The following is a 16,766-nucleotide window of genomic DNA, read 5'->3' on the forward strand; positions in this document are numbered from 1 at the left end:
TCTTTCCACTGAGTTTGATAGCTTTGGACCAAGCCCTAAGTTTTGTACTTTGTTTTGTTAACTCTGGAAAACTACAATATATATTTTGCTAGGAATAAGCACTCCTCATTCCAACTGCTAACCAGTCATCTTTATCACCTACCTCTGATCATTGAGTCAGAGAAGACTTTGTTTCCCTTTCCTCAGAGTCAAGAGGATTCTATCTGGTTCCTCACAGATGGCCTTGCTCTTGGAGAAGGCAAAGAAATGTATGCTCCAAGTATGCAAAAGGTTGGCATTAGTGTTTTCTGTCCCAGAACAAAGTCCAATTAATCATTGAAAGGACAGATCTCTTCTGCCCCACCATGATAATTATTCCCAAGCTCTACTGTAGCAGACTAAGTGACTTGATCTTCTCCCAGCAGTGTTTGGCATTCTTCATCTACTGGGGCTGTTCTAACTTTCACTGAAACCTTGGTACCGAATTCACGAGAGACATAAATAGCTTAAAGGGGTGCAGCTCAGAATTGGGGCACATGGTTTTGCAACCCAGGAAACTTGAAACCTGGGAAAGATCGAGGTGACTTGATACTGGATAGAGTCCTACATTTGAAATTCAAGCACATTTTTAAAAAAATCTAATGCCCATTAGCTTGGCTTGGAGCCAGTCACGCTACTTTCTTAAAGTTCAATACTCTATTAATGAGACAAATTAGAGCTTGTTAATTATTAGTATTTTAGGAAGAATGTGACTCAGGGTGAGCTAATAGGAAGCAACTAGTGAATAAGTAAGATTAAAAATGTCATAAAGATGTAATTTTGTGTGTTTGTAGAATCAGCAGCTGTGCAAGAACAGTGCTACTGGCTTTGGTCTGTTTTAGACTGATGTTTATCACAATACCATCTCAGAAGGGCTTTTTTAAAAAAAAAATTATATAACCATGGCTAACCACACTGCAAAGGTTTGTTTCAATATGACATTTTAAAAAGAGACTTTGCTGCAACTCATTATTGCCTCATCACCATCTCTCCGTTCCAGATTGTTAAAAACACAGTTAAGTATGCTTGCTCTATCAGGCATAGGGACCCTAATCATCCTCTCGAAGTGTAAACAAATAGACAGTTATTAAAACATTAATTACATGAAAACAAAAAATGGAATCAGGAGTTTGCATTCTTAAAGGTGACCTGCCAAGGAAGGAAAAGAGGCCCTTTTACTGGAGCTGAGCCTGGAGTGCCTTTCCACCATTGTGTGTGTATATACTACATCTGTGCTCACACCTACTCTGGGATGCCCATCATCCTAGAATAGACACTGAAATTAAAAACAAGAAATGCTATAGTTATTAACCCATCCATCCCTTGAAATACCTCGGAGCATCATAAAAGTAACAATTGTTCAGTTTCAAATTCCAATGCTTTCAGGCCTCTTTCCACCTTAGATGATAAGGACATGTTACTAGAATTAGGCAAACTAGAGTCACAATAATAGAAAGGCTCTCAAACTTCAGCTTCAAAAGAAGATTAGCAAGAAAGAACTATTTCCTGGTTACGTGGAGTTATGAATATCGACGCTGGCCACATAGAGAAAAGATGGAATGCTGAGACATAAGACAGGTTGAGGCAGGAGGACAGGGAAATTGTACTGGAAAAAGTCCAGCATATTGTGAAAGGAGGACAAACAATTTCAGTGGAGAATGTTTTAATGCATACCTGGGGGTTGGAGGGAATTACTGCCATGCTGACACACAATCAAGCCCCTGCATCTCTGGCTATCCCTCCTACCTGAAATTACATTTTAAAACCTAGACACTACTACCTATCAGACTTATTATGACAATTAAAATGTCATCAGTCAAAGCACTCAAGAAAAATAAGGGTTGTGTATATTTTTACAATTTGAACAATCTGCAGTGAAGGGCTTCTTATTCTGGCATCATAGAGAAGGAGACAGAATTTGGGTTGTGGGTGAAGCATGGATGAGTACTGCTACTTATTTTTTCCAAGTCTGACCATGGATGATAGTAAAAGTTTCCTACAAAAGTTAAAAATATTATGCCCATTTTTACTCCCTTATGATGTGTAAAGAAGGCTTGAAAGTTTTGTGGGTTTTTTTAGTTTTAAAATACACTTCTGTGCAGTGAGGGAGAACAAAAGACTGATTTTTGAAATGGATGCAACAGAAAATACATCTTGGTTCAGACACTTTAACAGTGCAGGTGTTCCAGAGGCAACTGAATCCTCTCTCTTGTTTGTTTTTTGTTTTGTTTAAATGGTTGAGTGAATTGTAACAGCTGACTGGTTTGGAGAACTCTAATCCAATGATTTCTGCTAGTAGAACTGCAAGACTCAGCTCTTTTCTGTGGTATGTGCTGTTTTGATTATATGTGGTTCACTGTCACTTCATAATTTGATTCCAGAAACTGCCAGAATATCTGGTGAATTAGTGTTCCAGAACTCTAAAATATATCTCCAGACTTTAACATCTGTTTTACTAAAAAGATGGAAACATGTTGCCTCCGCCCAAAAACTTATTTGGAAAACTTGGATATAAACTATTGCCTTATACCTAGGAAAGGGGTGGCCAGTTTTAGATTTTTGAAATCCGTCAAAGTTGCAGAGATTTTTGCTCTTGCTGAAATCCAAAAATGGTAAGCAGAAATGGAATGGACAATGTTAGTTGAGTCTGATGCTTGAATCTAAGATAAACAATATTCCATTTGCAAAAGAAGTACCTGAAATATGCAACTATAGTTATTTCTTAAGCTTTGCACTTTGCAGGCTCTTAGTATTCTGAATATACAGAGGGTTTTTTCTAAATTTGTAATAGAGATTTGAAATCATTTGAATAGCTGTTCCTTTTTTATTTTAAAAAATATTTAATTTCAATAGGATTATAAACTAAAACCTCCATCTGTCTGTGTACTTTGGGCCTGATCCAAGTTCCATTGAAATCAATGGGAGTCTTTCAATTTATTTCAGTGGGCTTTGGATCAGGACTTACAACATTTAAGGCCTGATCCTGCAAACACTTACTATCCAGCAAAGTACTTCCTACCATAAATAGTCCCATTTAAGCTACAGTTGGTACTGAGTGAAGCACTGAACATTAAGGATTTGTAGGTTCAGGACACTAGTCTTTAATGGAATCTTTTATTGAACCATTAGCTGCCTTTGGCAGCTATATTCCACTGAGTTTAAACCACTGGCTGATGTGTGGAAGATGCATTGAATGGAGGATCTAGGAGTACTTTCCAGGACATTACCATGTAGCTATACCAGTTTCTCTCTGCTGACAAATCATGGTTTTGTTTTTTATAAACTTGGGCAGCTAACTATTTAAAGTAATTTTATACATATTTGTCTATAAGATTTCATTTTGTTTTGATTTGTGTTTTTGTATGGAGGAACATTCTATTTTCCAAAAGGTAGATGGAACTGCTTCACATTTTGTATCTGCATACATTCTATTTAGGACTATTCTTTCCACTATTGCTCAGTATTTGTAATATGTAGATGTATCATGTTCTCACCTACCATTTAAGAAGAATGTCTGAGTAGTGGGGCCTTTCCAGAAGACACTACATATGGGAGCTCTTTGTTAGAAGCTCAGTGCATTCATAGTAGTTTGCAGAACTGGTTGTAGAAAGGTCACTGTTTCTGTGCACCATGGCTAGTCATATATTCTTCATAAGTGCTGGTGTTACATGTACAGTATGTCATGCCTGGCATTAATGTTTCAGTTTTTGAAAATCAATACATACAAAGTTTTGAAAATATGGGATGCCAGAGCCCCAGACTATTATTATTTTTATTACATCTATATAACACCCTAGATGTGCACATCGTGTTTTATAGCCATGGCCATACCATTAATCTGTCTCTGGGCACACAGGAGTTCTAGTGGATGGTCTGCTTATTTCCACCACTAACCCTAATTCATAATCACACAACTATACACAATTTGGGGAGATGAACCTGGTTTGTTTGCTTCAGTGATTTCTTCTGAGTCTTTTTTTTTCCCTCTTAATAATACAAGAAGAAATTCTCAAAAACACAAGTCACAAATTTAAATATTTATAAGGGGAAGTCAGATCCAGAGCCAGCTTTTGTGGCTCATGCAACCCAAGACCAAAGGAATCCCTTCAATTTATAAGGGACCTCAATTTGCAGGACAACTACAACAAACGTGTAATTGAAGTTTCTTTTCCTGCCCCAAGGTTAGCCCTCAGACATTTGCAAACATTTGCATGTCCTTTCAGAGCCTCTCCAAGTGGCTCTCAACTGCATTAAGACTTGTTCATTTTGTTCAAGAAATATCTCCATGGACATATTAAATGAGCTTTGGGTCAGGGATTTAAAGCCTAATCCTGCACCACTGAAGTCAATGGGAATTTTGTTATTGACTTCAATGAGTGCAGATTCAAGCCCATAGACTTCAAGTCAGCAAGATGTCTAAGCACATGCCTTACCTTAAATTTATGAATAGTCCCACTTACTTCATTGGGACTCTGCACATGCTTGGGGCCTTGCTGAGTTGGGTCAATAGAGCATTGATTGGCGAGAGCAGCTTGTGGTCAGCTGACCCATTTTGGTAAGAGACCTTGCTCTCAGGCCTGTCTCCCGCCTGCCAAGGATTGTGTGGTTTGGGGAGAGGAGTGAGGAAAATCCACTGTCTTCATCCTTTCCTGATGATGGAAACAGGAAGTAAAAAGCAAGATTAGGAAGATGAGAGTAGTGGAAAGAGGAACTAAGGGAGCAACTCAGGAAATGGGAGATCTCTACCCAAGAAGTACCTTGCTGGGGACCTCCAATATATTACTTGCCCTTCTTAATTCTTCCTGGAGCCAGCTTTCAAACACAACAATATGAACCTTCTTAGGGCTTGTCTACACTTGAAAATTTCATCATGTTAAAATTTTGTCTTGGTTTAATTATGTTACGTGACTTAACATAAAATGGCACTCAATGCAGACAAGAACTATCATGTTTAACAGTGAGTTGGCTGGTCACCGCTAACCCTACATGACCCAGCATACAATACTAAACATGACAATATTTCACTATACTGAGTGGTTAACATTGTCTTAATTAACACATGTTCTAACAGACTGTAATTTTCCACTACAGACAAGCCCTTAGGGGGGACTTACTCTTTGTGTTTAATTTTGTGTCTCACCTCTTTAGTGGTGATCTAAATACATGTGCTGTTTACCAACCACTTTCCTTCCCTTACCCATCTCACAACCAGTGTTTTGGAAGTACAAAGGTATTTTAATTGGCTTCTCCTATATGCAGAGCTGAGTCTTAGTTTTTTAAGTTTCTTTAAAAACTTCTTGTCAGTGAGCTGAAAGTTAATGTAGTACATTAAAATAACTGAGTTTATAGCTCTTAGGTTATTTTCCACATTGTCAAATTACCCTTCTGTGATGGGGTATCCACCACACAGAACGCCTGATGGGGTAAGTTAGGCCAATTAACCTTAGGCTGCACCTGGAGAAAACCTATGGTGTGCTACAGTCTAACTGCAACAGCTGGGGGGAGGAGCTGGACAGGATCTATAAAGAGTAAGTCAGAAAGGAAACCTGCAGTTGCACTGCCTGATACAAGGGGAAAGAGTAGGAAGCTGCAAGGAGAGAGTAGGGATCAATAAGGGCTGGAAGAGTAAAAGTCTAGAGCTGCTAGGTTGAGGATCCCTGGACTGGAAACCAGTGTAGAGGACAGGCCCCGGTTCCCCTATCAGCTGCCAGAGAAGTAACACAGACCAGGTAGTGGTGGGGGGCAGACTGCTTGGGACAGTTTGCCTCAAAGGCCTTGTACCCTGGAAGGGGGGAGAACTTTAATGTGACTTAGCTGGAGGACTGAGCTATGAAGAGGACATTGCTACCACTGCTGGTGCAGGAGAGGCCACGGAGTAACTGAGGGGAATGATGGACTGAGTAACTGCAGGAAAGGGCATCAGACCAGGTGGTAGACCTAATTCCCCAGATGAGGTATGGGAGGCGTTGCTGAATGGTGAATGGACCACCCAGTAACACCTTCTGTCAAAACCATACAGCTAAGGGTAGCCTAGAATTCCTCCTTACCTGTAAGAGGTTAAGAAGCTCAAATAACCTGGTTGGCACCTGACCAAAAGGACTAATGGGGAAAGAAGATACTTTCAAATCTTGGGGGTGGGAGGCTTTGTTGGTGTGTTCTCTGGGGAAAGCAGAGAAGCATCAGGTCAAAAAACTCCTTCTCCTATAAACCATCCTGTACAAGTCTCTGATATTACAAAAAGAGTAAGTAAATAAGGCAAGGCACGTTAGATTACGTTTTGTTTTCAACATGTGAATTTTCCCTTTGCTAGAGGGAGGTTTATCCTGGCTTTTTTGTAATTTTAAAGTTTTGCCTAGAGGGGAATCCTCTTTGAATCTGATTACCCTGTGAAGTATTTACCTTCCTGATTTTTATAGAGGTGATTCTTTTACTTTTTCTTTAAATAAAATTCTTCTTTTAAGAACCTGATTGATTTTTCATTGTTCTTAAGATCCAAGGGTTTGGGTCTGTATTCATTTATACCAATTGGTGAGGATATTATTCTCAAGCCTTCCCCAGGAAAGGGGATGTAGGGCTTGGGGAAATAGGTCCTTTCCCTGGTTCTTTGTCTAAATAACTTGGTGGTGGCAGCAGAATTTGTTCAAGGACAAGGCAGAATTTGTGCCTTGGGAAAGTTTTTAACCTAAGCTGGTAAAAATAAGTTTAGGGGTCTTTCATGCAGGTCCCCACATCTGTACCCTAGAGTTCAGAGTGGGGAAGGAACCCTGACACCTTCATGTGGCCATTTTTATTTTTTAAGTTTATCCCATAATTCTGGAAGGGCTAGTGCAGCCTAGAAAAATGCGTCTCCTAAAATACCAGACAGAGTTTACACAGGCACATTGCAAACCATAAATGCTATGCAAATTCTGTCAATCAAGTCACATATATTGGGTGTTTTTGCTTTTAATTTATTTGTTTTTAAAGTAAAAAATAAAAAGTCTGGGGGTTGTTGACTTGTTTACAGGTCTTCTGGGATCCCAGGGCTTGAAGTTATTTGGTCCTCAACTGTTTTTGGCTTGTGCATCTAACAAGTCAGCTGACCTTGGAGGTTCTTTGAAGTAACAAGTGCATATTTAATTAATTACACTCAATTGTTTGTGCATGCCTTCAAAGTGGCACCATTATTAGGTGAGTAGCTAACACCTTAATGCAGTGGTTCTCAACCTTTCCAGACTATTGGACCCCTTTCAGAAGTCTGATTTGTCTTGCCTACCCTAAGTTTCACCTCTCTCAAAAAGTCAGGCTTCGGCTTCAGCCCCACATGGTGGAGCTTGGGCTTCGGCTTTCTGCTCTGGGCCCCAGCAAGTCTAACACTAGCCCTGGTGACCCTATTAAAATGAACTTGCCCACAGTTTAAGAACCACTGATATAGTATATAGAACAATATAAATTCATTGTATGAAATTTTAGTTTCTACTGACTTTGCTAATGCTTTCTATAGAAGCTGTTGTAAAACTAGGCAAATACTTAGATGAGTTGATGTACTTCCTAGAAGACCTTTGGATACCCCCGGTGGTATGCGTATGCCTGGTTGAGAACCATTGCCTGAATGGAAATATAACAAGGGTTCTGGGGCCAGCCAGCCCTGTTTGGTTATCAGACCCACCTAAGAAGGGGTCAGAGGCTGTAAAGGGTTCAGAGGAGCTGCAGGAAGGACATGGCTTCTGCAGTAGGCCCTGAAGAGAATGGTGCATTCTTTCAGAACTGAGAGTGGCAAGGGGTGGAAAGAGAATGAGTAGAGGAACTGTTTTTCGGTTTTGGATATTTTGCCTACATTTTTATATTTGGAGGAATAAAACTGGCCAGAGAGACTTGGGAGAGCCAGTGAGTCCTTCCTGAGAACATGAGGAGATTCAACCTGAGTTAGGGGAAACTGAGGTAACAGACAGAAGTCAGACTAGGGTAGATGGTGCTATGACAGGAATGTCTCTGTCTGGGTGTCCTCAGTTCTGCTTTTTCAGAAGTTGACAAACATGACCTGGATTGTTCACCCTTGCCTCCTTCCAGGTAGCCCCTCTTCCCCAAATTAAGAACACCTCTTAGTTGAATTCCTTATAGTTGAAATGCTTTTAGGCCCTGATTCTACAATGAGCTCTTGGCAGAAGTGAGGCCATTCTGGTTACACACTACAGTGTAATTTAAATCAAACTGCACCTTTTTATTTACATCACTAACTGTCAGTATGCCTGCATTCTTCAAAGCACTGCACAGTCCACCGAAAGAACACTTTACCACTTCCTGACTCAAAAGCAATTCAGCAAGGGATAGCATTTCCCACTTTTCTCAAACTTCTTGTTACCAATTGTAAAAGTGACAACAGAAACAGAGGTTCTGATTCCCCTTTAAACTGGGTTTATACAGTTGTAACTCCATTAACATCTATGGAATTACTTTCAGTTTACAGTAGTATAAATGAGAGGAAAATCAGGTTCAGAGTTAGCAACTACAATGACAAATATCTTTGACCCAGATCCTTATACTGTAGGATCTGCAGGGAAAGAGCAGATTAGTCTACTGACAAAAAATTATACTGAGTATTGGTAATATGTGATATACGCACTTGCTATAGTCCATGCACAAACTGTATAAGTATAATGGCTTTTTCCAAGCATGAGATATCTGTAGCTGTAGGTTGTAGACTTCTTAGAGCCCTTATGAAAATGAAGACAAAAAACTTCATGAAAAGTCTTTTTGCTAAATATACACCATGACTTACAAAATAGATAGGAAGAGAAGGATGACTTAGGAAGGAAGGATGGAATATGAGAGTGAGGCATTGGTGTGGGGTAGAATTAAGACTATATGCATAATCTTAACTGTGTATTTCCATACTTTATAATGTGTAGGTGTTTGGGGTTTTTTAGCTGAACCTTAATTTTAGGTGACCAGGTTTTCCACGGTGTAGGTTTGTATTTTTTACAGTAACATTACCTTAGGGTGTTTTCAAAAAATAAGTCTGTTCCTCTGCTCAATTTTAACTACAGTAGTTGGGTTTTTTTTTCTTGAGAATTTCCTTAGGTTGTATAGAACATCTTAAAATTGCTTAGTGAGGAGTCCCTGCAAGCTGCCGCAGATAGACGCTGCTTCTTTCTAGAAAACATCCACCTACACATGTGGCATCCTCTCTCCTGCTCCTCAGAACAAAGGCCTGATTCTCCTATCATTTACACCCATATAGCTTAGGTGACTTGATTTCATAGATTCACATATTTTAAACCAGAAGGGACCATTGTGATTATTTAGTCCAGGGGCTCTCAAATTGTGGTATGTGAGCTACTTGGTGGAAGTGGTGCTCTGTAATGGTGGTGTGTCTCCTTTCATGGTAAATCCGCTCCTGACCACTACCCTTGAAACAAAATGGGCCTCCCAATGACAGGGGCCCCCCAAAAATGCAGGAAAAATATCTGACAACCTGCCCCTGAGTCCCGGCCGGCAGTGCAGCACGCCACTCCTGGAAGTGACCAGCTGATGGCACGTCTCTGCATGCCCCTCACGAGGGGGAGGCAGCTCTGCACACTGCCCCCTCCCCGGGCAGCACAGAGAGACCCGCTACCCCCTCCCCCCAAGGGGCGTGCAGAGACGTGCCAGCAACATGGCTAAGGCACCTCCCTGCCTGCTCTGCCTCCCTCCCTCCGCACCGCTTCGGTCCCAGAAGCGGATGGCATGTCCCTGCGGCCCCTGGGGTGGGTGTGTGTGACTCTGTGCACGGCCCCCACCCCAATTCTGCTGCTCCTATTGGCCCCACCACTGCCGGAGGAGTGTCTAAGCCGGTCACTTTGGGAGCCGTGCCACCCGAGGTAAGCACTGCCCTTTGCCTCCCTCCCACCCCTCACCCCATACCCCAACCCCCTGCCCCAGCCCAGAGCCCACACCCGGCACCCAAACTTCCTCCCAGAGCCCGCCCCCTGCACTCCCTTCTGCACTTCAACCCCCTGCTCCAATCAAGGTACCTCACTTTATTTTCATTTACTTCCCATTACTTATAATACAGAAGGAGGATGAAGGAAAAAATAATGAAAAATAGGGTGGGGAGATAAAGAATATTCTTTTTCTTGGCTGGGCCGGGGCAAAAATGAAGCTGCGCACAGGGCCCCACTAACTCCAAATCAACCACTAATAGTGGTATCTTGGGCCAGCCAGCCAACCCACCCCTGTTCCATATGTGGATATTTGTAGACTGTGATCAAGTCACTCCTTAGAGAAGGATTGAAGGAACTCAATCAGGCACGTGTTTTTTCAATCTCTTCATTCTTGTGGCTCTTCTCTGAACCTTCTCCAATTTTTCAACATCCTTGTTGAACAGTGAACATTAGAACTGGACTTAGTATTCCAGTGGCATTCCCATCACTGTCAAATACAGTGGTAATATAATTTTACTACTACTACTTAGTATTCCTGTTTATACATCCAGAGATCACATTAGCTCTTTTTGGCCACAATGTTTCACAAGGAGCTCATGTTCAGCTGAGTATCCCTATGGTCCCGAAGTCTCTTTGATTCATTGCTTCCAGAATAAAGTCTCCCCCATCCTCTAAGTAGTGCCTGTGTTCTTTGTTACTAGATGTATGACTTTACATTTGGCTATATTAAAATACACATTGCTTGCACCCAGCTTACCAAACAATCTAGATTTTTCTGTACTTATCTCTCCTCTTCGTTATTTTCCATTTCCTCCAGTCTTTGTGTCATCTGCATCTGAGCTACTTACAACCAGACTCTGGATTCCCCTGAAATGCATCCGATGAAGTGAGCTGTAGCTCACGAAAGCTTATGCTCTAATAAATTTGTTAGTCTCTAAGGTGCCACAAGTACTCCTTCCCTGTTCTTATGTGGCTTCCTCTCATATTCCTTTCAGACTGGGCCCATCTATTCCTCTCTTCCCCATTGTTGTTTCTTAGGACAATCAGTTCTGATTGTATAGCTACAAATACGCAGTGACGGGTACCCAGAAATCACCTGCTACAGGACAGGCCCAACAAGGAAAATAACAACACCACTGGCCATCACGTACAGTCCCCAGCTAAAACCTCTCCAGCACATCATCAACGATCTACAACCTATCCTGGAAAACTATGCCCCACTCTCATGGGCCTTGGGAGGCAGGCAAATTCTCACTTACAGACAGCCCCCCTCTCCCCCACCGAAGCAAATACTCACCAGCAACTATACACCAGACCAGAGAAACACCAACCCCGGAACCAATCCCTGTAACAAACCCTGTTCTCTGTCCCCATATCTACTCTAGTCACACCATCATAGGACCCAACTACACCAGCCACGCCATCAGAGGCTCATTCACCTGCCCATCTACTAATGTGATATATGCCATCATGTACCAGCAGTGATCCCTCTGCCATGTACATTCGCCAAACTGGACAGTCTCTACGTAAAAGGATAAATGGACACAAATCAGACATCATGAACGGTAACATATAAAAGCCAGTAGGAGAACACTTTGATCTCCTTGGACGCTTAATAACTGATTTAAAAGTAGCCATTCTTCAACAAAAAAACTTCAAAAACAGACTTCAAAGATTTCAGAGTAGCAGCCGTGTTAGTCTGTATTCGCAAAAAGAAAAGGAGTACTGGTGGCACCTTAGAGACTAACAAATTTATTAGAGCATAAGCTTTCGTGAGCTACATCTCACTTCATCGGATGCATTTGGTGGAAAAAACAGAGGAGAGATTTATATACACACACACAGAGAACATGAAACAATGGGTTTATCATACACACTGTAAGGAGAGTGATCACTTAAGATAAGCCATCACCAGCAGCAGGGGGGGGACTTCAAAGAGAAACTGCTGAGCTACAATTCATTTGCAAACTTAACACCATCAATTTGGACTTGAATAGGGACTGGGAGTGGCTGGCTCACTACAAAAGCCATTTTCCCTCTCTTGGTATTCCCTCCACATCAGTTATTGGGAGTGGACCACATCCACCTTGATTGAATTGGCCTTGTTACCTTACAAGTGGAGAACCAGTGTTAACTCCCTTCTCTTCATGTGTCAGTATATTTATGCCTGCATCTGTAATTTTCACTCCATGCATCTGAAGAAGTGGGTTTTTTTACCCACAAAAGTTTATGCCCAAATAAATCTGTTAGTCATTAAGGTGCCACGGGACTCCTCGTTGTTTTTGTGGATACAGACTAAGATGGCTACCCCTCTGATACTTAATTCTGCAGTGGTCCAAGCAGACTTTTTAAAGTATATGGAAAGCATTGTTCATAAGCAAGCAATTCCACCACTCCCAAAACTTGTCAAAAGCACCACATCTCCTGCCAAAACAACGAAGCACTTTCTAGGCCAAGTCATTTTAGAAATAGGACAAGCCCCCGCCCCCCCAGCACAAAAATGCCCCAAATTAAAAAAAAACAAACCCACAACTCAGGAAACTATCTTACAACAGAAATGCACATAAACTCCTGTCCAATTTATCACCCAAATGCCTTGTCCAATTTGTCCCAAATTGTAGAAATGCTTCATTCTAAGCAAAAAGAAAAGGAGTACTTGTGGCACCGCGGATACAGACTAACAGGGCTGCTACTCTGAAACCATTCTAAGCAAAGAGCCTGCAAATGAAAGTTCGGGCAGATCAGTTTGATTGTGGTGAAGTCAGAGTTGATGTGTCTATGCATGAAGCAAACTCTAGCTAGGTTCAGCCTAAATAATGTATCTATGCATACAGTAGTGTCTGTACATAATATACCAACTTGATGCTGTGTCCCCTATCTGTCTGACTCTTTATTAGCTCCATTTTATTCCCCTTCTTTCGCTCTCTTTTAGGCTCTTACTATGGTATCTGAGTGCTTCTCACTTCTTTCAAATCTTATTTTTCCTCCCCCTTTTTTCCCCTCTCCCTATCCCTGCATCTGTTCTCTCAATCTCCCTTTCTTGTCCCTTCTTCTTCCTTTATCTCTTCTTTTTGCAGTCTCTCTCTCCCTCCCTCCCTTCAGCTCCCCCCTTCTTTCTCTCCCTCTCCTTTTGTTTCCTGGGCTTGATCCTAGCTGCAGAGTTTCTCTGTGGCTCTGGGCCGGATCACGTGCGTTAGTGACAGCCTGTCCCGGCGCGGCCCCGAGCCCCGCTCTGCTCACATTGGTGAGGTCTGAACCCTAGCCCGGCCCCAGGGAGTCGGGAGGGGGAGCCGGGGCGGGGCCTGGGGCGGCCGGGGCCGATCAGCTGTTCGCTGGATTCTATAACAACAAAAGGTTCGGCAGGGAACCGAGTCGGACGGAGGCGGCTGCGGAAACAAGACCCGGGACCCATCGGTGCCTCCCGTCATCTACCTCACTAGCCATTGCTGCCGTCCGCCCCCTCCTGTCTCTGGAAGGTGAGTAGCGGATATTTGTATCCAGTCTGGAAGTGGCCCTGGCAGCTTGACAATGCGCCTCGGGACTTGGGTCGCGACTTGGACCCCCCCAACCCGGGCATAGCGGCCAACTCAGGTTCCCTCTGCCCAAGCTGCGTCCTTTAGGGGGCGGGCTGGCGGCGGGGGTGCGGAGGTTTCGGGACTGGAGCGTCTTCCCCACTCCCAGGAACATACCCCTCGCTCTGCCTACGTCCAGGAGGTAGTCTCGCTGCCCGTCTCTCGCATGACGGGGGGCCTGTAGATGAGCTCCATGTTCTGCATGACCAGGCCGCGGGTGTGAGTGTGTGACGTGCTGCCCGTTTCCCTTGGGGAACCCCGGACAGGGGGCGAGCCCGCTGGCGTCCCCCAGAGCCGTCTGTATCGCCGATATGTGTGGGGCTGACATGTATTTCTCCCCGCCCCCTCCTTCCCCCGCGAGACTCCGAAAGTAGCCCTAGGTCCTGGACAGGAGACTAGCTCGATAGAAACTTTACGAAACGGAAGAGATCTCTTTCTCCGTGGTTACCGGCGATCGGGACAATGGTCCGACTGCTCAAGGCGCTGAGCACCCGCAAACTCCCTCGAAGCCCACGGGAACTTGCAGGTGCTCGGCGCATTTGAAAATCCAGAGGCGTGGGTCGTTTTTATGGGAGGGTCTCCGCCTATGGAGTGCGTGTGAGCACCCGCCGCCCCTAAGCAGCGTAACTGTGGGAGTCCCTTTGCCTCGGGGGGCTGGGGGGCTGCGCACTGCCCCGTAGCGTGCGACTCGTCGCCGGGAGCAGTGGGTGTCCCTAAATGCCTCGGACCGACAGCTGCGTGGTTGACTTCCCCACTCGCGTGCGGAGGGGTGCCCAGCTCCCAGGGCGCGCTGCCCCGCTCTCGGCGCGGATCGCCTCCGCTTCCTCGCTGGGGGGTTCCGCGCACGGTGGAGTTGGGGCGCCGCCGGGCTGAGCCCTGCCCTGAGGAGGTGGGAGCCCCGGACTCGCTGTGGGCAGGCTGCGATCCGCTTGTTTGTTTGCTCTCTGAACTTCCTCTTCGCAGACTTCGAAGTAGCTGCGTTCCCAGTTCGACCCTTTTGTCTCTCCCCTCCGCCCCCCCCCCCCGGCTCACTCGCGGGGAGGAGGAGTTCGGGGCAGCCGGCCCGCCCAGGGGCTGGAGGGGTGTCGGGTTGCCTCTTCCTGCCACTGCGGGGCCTGTGCTCTTGCTTGCGGAGGGATCCTCCCCCCGCCCCTGCTTCCAAGGCGGTGTTTGCTTGCGCTGCAGTCAGGTGTGACTAAACGCAGCCTTCCTGCAGGCACCGCCCTAGTAGGGGGGGCTCCTAGCGATCAAAACAAACCAGAGGATGTGACTCGGCCACAGGCGAGCAGGCAGCGGATTGCCCGGTCAGCTCACCCAAACCAAGGGCTGGGTCCTTATTGGGGAGGTGCCTGACCCGGGTGGCCAGAGACCTGAGAGAAACTCCCCTCAGAAGCAGCCTGGCCCCACCTCCCTCGTTGTTGGTGTTTGCCCCAAAGCAAGCTCTTTGTGTCTGGAGAATTAATCTGTACCTGCTGGGGACTTCCCACCTGAAATCACAATCTTCTGTCGGGCATGACATCTGGCACCCCTCCAGCATGATGTTTGAGTGAGGTAAAGGTGGTGGAAGCCAATTAACCGTTAAAGCTAATGGTTACTCTTGCAAGTGTACCTGGAAACGTTCAGCTCGCTTAGGGGTGGCCTGTTAGCCTCAGCCCAGAGAAACGGGCTTCATTTGAGCTTCCCCCTCTAAGGAGGAACTCTTCTTCTCTGGGCTCCCCTTTTGCTTGGAAGGTGAGGGTGGAGTGTAGTTAAGTTTCTTCCCTTTTTGTGGTACAGACTGCAGCCTGTCAGCTCTGCTGGCCAGTGCATGTTGGGCAGAACCGTAGCTTTGTCTCCCCCTTTACTACCCAGTTGTTCACAAGTGATGTACGCATGTGTCAGGTGTGCAGTGCCTGTGCCCCACACCCGTACGTTTGGAAGTCTGATCTGGTTATGGTTAACATCTAATATTAACTGTACCTCTTTCAGCTTTGATTAAAACTTGCTTTTTTGGAGCCTCCTGGTGGTTGCCAAGATACTGTTGTTAGTGGTTTTAGCATTGGGATAAAAGTTTAGGAACCAAGTTCTTACAGACAAGAATTGGCCAGAAAATATTTTGCTGTCATTTCACACACAACTCTATCAACTACTGTAATCACTATTATACCACATAGCCTACTCAGTAAACACACTTACAGCTGTATAGCAAACCAAATAGCACCAACCCCAGTTTATGCTACCCCCAGCTATATTTATAGGAACCATTGACACCTTAATTATCTAGGGTTACAATAGTTCTTGATTAAAACTCTTATTTTTCAGCCTCTGGCTGACATCCATATGCTGCAGAAGTACAACAAATTTAGAGGCACCAATAGTATTGGATCCCAGTGTCAGAATGTAAACCGGTTCCTAGGTGGCTTAACAAACAGGAGAGACACTCCAATGATAAACAGAACTAACTAGCAAAAGTCTCCTTTTTCTTTTTTTAATTTTATGGTATCCAGTGCAAAGGCATCTTTGGTCCAAGAGTTACAATACAGTACATTAACACAGAAACTTGGAGTTCATGTTCTATAAACATAATCTCCCTTAATCAATATTTACTTGTTAGAAATTAAATTTATATACTTTGTTTTGCTTTGAACAATTGTTTTAAATGTCTTCTCTAGTATAGTTTATCTTGCACTCTCACAAGCTTTCTGAATATAGCAATTCATATCTTTTATGTAAATGTCTCTAATTTACCTAGTCTGTCATAAACATAGACTAGTTCCAGGAAGAGAGGAGAGATTGTGTAAGTGATATACTGTGTTTACACACACATTCTAATAATTAACTTAATAGCTAGAGGTGCTTAAAATAAGACTGTAGTTTAAATACGTGAATATTACTGTTAAACTGTAGCATTTTGACACCACCATTTAAACTATGTTAATGATTCAAATATAGTGACTACAACAGGTGCTCTCATGTGAAGTTGTGATCCCAGGAACTTGGACTTTTTTTTTTATTGTTAAATGGCTAATGGATTTTTCAGCTTCACCCACAAAATATATATATAGTCCAGTCTGAAACTGATAATCTCTTAAATATACATTTAGAGAAGTGTGTTCTGTTGAGAAATTAATGTTGCTTGTCATGAAATATAAGGAAGCAACTTTAGTCTCAAATTGTGGCGGTGCAGCCCGTATTTGCATTAATTACGTAGAACCTCACAGAACACAGTAGTATTTAACTAATCACTATGAAAAGGATCCCACTTAATAATCATGCTAGTGCACCTTTGAACCTG

At 43.8% G+C, this 16,766-nt stretch overlaps 1 protein-coding gene across 13 annotated transcripts in view; it reads left to right on the top strand.

Annotated features, from left to right (window-relative positions):
* TP53INP1 (tumor protein p53 inducible nuclear protein 1) overlaps window positions 1–16,766 on the top strand; it is a 63,648-nt gene that overhangs the window by 33,493 nt on the left and 13,389 nt on the right. The window contains exon 1 of one of the 13 annotated variants that reach the window (XM_038389474.2): window positions 13,218–13,396. The exons of 8 other annotated variants lie outside the window; for them this stretch is intronic. The gene's annotated coding sequence lies outside the window, so the exon portion shown is untranslated. Of the gene's footprint in view, window positions 1–13,217; window positions 13,397–16,766 lie in introns of those variants that run through there. 4 more of the 13 variants (XM_043507597.1, XM_043507596.1, XM_043507592.1 and 1 more) reach the window with 4 other exon arrangements.

The sequence above is a fragment of the Dermochelys coriacea genome, chromosome 2 (assembly GCF_009764565.3).
Source record: "Dermochelys coriacea isolate rDerCor1 chromosome 2, rDerCor1.pri.v4, whole genome shotgun sequence".
NCBI lineage: Eukaryota > Metazoa > Chordata > Testudines > Dermochelyidae > Dermochelys > Dermochelys coriacea.